The sequence below is a fragment of the Alligator sinensis genome, unplaced genomic scaffold, assembly GCF_000455745.1.
Source record: "Alligator sinensis unplaced genomic scaffold, ASM45574v1 scaffold131_1, whole genome shotgun sequence".
In the NCBI taxonomy this organism is placed as follows: domain Eukaryota; kingdom Metazoa; phylum Chordata; order Crocodylia; family Alligatoridae; genus Alligator; species Alligator sinensis.
The window spans coordinates 3,522,108-3,524,443 of record NW_005841830.1 but is presented as its reverse complement, the minus strand read 5'-3'; the positions used below and the strand labels follow the sequence as shown (position 1 = coordinate 3,524,443).

At 50.7% G+C, this 2,336-nt stretch overlaps 1 long non-coding RNA gene across 1 annotated transcript in view; it reads left to right on the top strand.

The window, feature by feature from the left end:
• LOC112550611 overlaps positions 1-2,330 on the top strand; it is a 42,002-nt gene extending 39,672 nt beyond the window's left edge. The window contains exon 3 of the long non-coding RNA XR_003094547.1: positions 1,681-2,330. This is a non-coding gene — a long non-coding RNA (uncharacterized LOC112550611). The remainder of the gene's footprint in view (positions 1-1,680) is intronic.
• The last annotated feature ends 6 nt before the right edge of the window (positions 2,331-2,336 follow it).

Sequence of the window (2,336 nt, the reverse complement as noted above, 5' to 3'; positions counted from 1 at the left end):
TGATCCTTTAAAGAAGAAAAACCAGTAGCTGTCCAAAAACAGCAGAAAGACAAAATCCCACCCAGTCCTAACACTCCATTTTTGGCAGACAAAATAGAACTCTCTCCATGCTCTCAGCCTTAACTGATTAATGCTCCTTTCTCCGTTACAGATCTCCATCATGGATTTCCCCTTTTAAAGGAGAAAAATGTGGGAAACCACAGGTTTCCCCTTGCAGGCTGATAGTCTTCCAGCCTGTAAGGAGCTGCTGGGGGGAGTTAGGGGACAGCAATTGGAGGCAGGGGGCACCATATGCGTGTGCATGCACATACACACATGGCTGGCATACAGCCAGACAGGGTAAAGAGCAGCCCCAGCAGCCTAATACAGGTAAGTCTATTGGGAGGGGAGTGTTGGAGGGCCAGGGCTTGGGAACTGTCCATTCTCTGTGCATGCGCGCGCGCGCATGTGTGTGTGTGTGTGTGTGTGTGTATGTGTGGGTAGAGAAGGGGTAGTACCTGCCAGCACTAGAGGAAGGTGTCTGGACACCAGGGCTGTGGTAAGGCAGGAGGTGTTTGAGACAGTGCTTGGTGCCACCAGTAAGCCCAGCTCTGTGCTGTTGCCAGCAGGGCCTGCCCAGAGGTGCCTGCCCCTCCAGCAGAAGTGGGGATGGTACTTCAGGGCCAGCAGGGAGCTGTGTTGTCAGGCCAGAGACCAATGCTCGTGCTCTCAAGGGTAGAGCTGGGGCAGCCAGGAGGGGCTGCCCAAGGGGGAGACCATGGCCAGGCCACCTGGTGCATTGGGGGACCCCCCCAGCCTGAGGCAGAGGGCACCACAGGCATCCCCTCCTCCTCCCTCTCCCTCCAGCCCATACCAGGGCCGGACTCACTCCAGTGCTGCCCACACAAGCCAGAACCACCGCAGCTGCTGCACTCTGGCCAGGTGGGACAAAGGCTGCCTGGAGCCCCTTGCCCTCCTCCTGCTGCCTGCAGCATGGTCCGGGCCTGAGTTGCACTCTGCTTTATGCTGCTGCTGTAGAGAGTGGTGCTGGTCCTCCCTGCTGCACCACGCCACAGCACCAGTCCCAGTCCCAGCGGGCAGCCTGTGCTTCTGCATGAGGTGTGCTGTATGCATCTCATGCTAGAGGCCGTCCCTGCTGTGTCCCTGCAGACAACCATCATATGAGTCCATGCAGGGCCAGGTGGGGTAGGGGGCAGGGGGTTGCAGGTCAGGAGTGAGGGGCACTGGCGTGGCCGAGGGGAGTTGGGGACTGAGTCGGGAGTAAGGGGCACTTGCAGAACTGGGGGTACTGGCTTGGGAATGAGGGTCAACAGCATAGGTAGGAGCAGGGCACCAGCATATCAGGGCTGCTCAGTACCATAAAACAGCTGGGGGAACAGCTGCTGCTGGACCCGCATCCTAGTAAGCAAAGAGGGCAGGGGGAGCTCTGATTTTCCATGATAAAATAAACCAAAATCAAATGCCAAAATATACACATATTTAGGATTGTATTTTATTATCGAGGCACTGGTAGGCTTCCAAACTGTTTTAAAATAGTGAATATATCAATAAAACATTGTGTTCAACTGATACCTATATATATGCTGTTTCATCTTAATTGCAGAAAAAATGTGGATTTGGGGGGTTTTAATCAGAGAATTTTAGAATTGTTTTAATCAGAATTCTGGATTTTTTTAACAGAGAAAACCGGGATCCCTGTATGATGACTGTATTGTGTGTGCCCACTCAGTTGAAAAGCTCCAGGTCACTCTTGATTGCTTCTGCAAGGCATATGAAATTCTTGGACTTGCTGTCAAGATATTTTACCAACCCACCCTGAACCAACCAGCTGTTCCTCCCCTTATTACAATAAGAGGGCAACCTGTACAGCATTTTTCCTAACTGGGTAGCCACTATCCCCCAAAATAAGCATATATAATGATATTCAACACAATACAAACAGCCAGTGTTGCTTTTGGGCATCTCTGAAATCATGGCTTTGAAAATGACATCAGGATCCAAACCAAGCTTCTTGTCTACCAGGCCATTGTCCTCTCTACCCTACTGAATGGATGTGAAATTTCAATGACATATTGAGAACAGCTGAAAGCTTTGGAACATTACCATCAATGATGTCTGTAGAAAATCGTCCACATCAATTGGAAGGGCAAGCAGAAGAATGAACACCAGCATTCTGGTTCAAGTAAACACCACCAGCATTGAAGCCCTGTTTATATGGCACCAGCTCCATACCTGGGAGACTCAAGCATGGAATCATCCTCTATGGCACTATGATGTATGACAAGGCATCAATTATTTTGAGCACACTCACCTCACTATGGAGGTGTATAGATGAG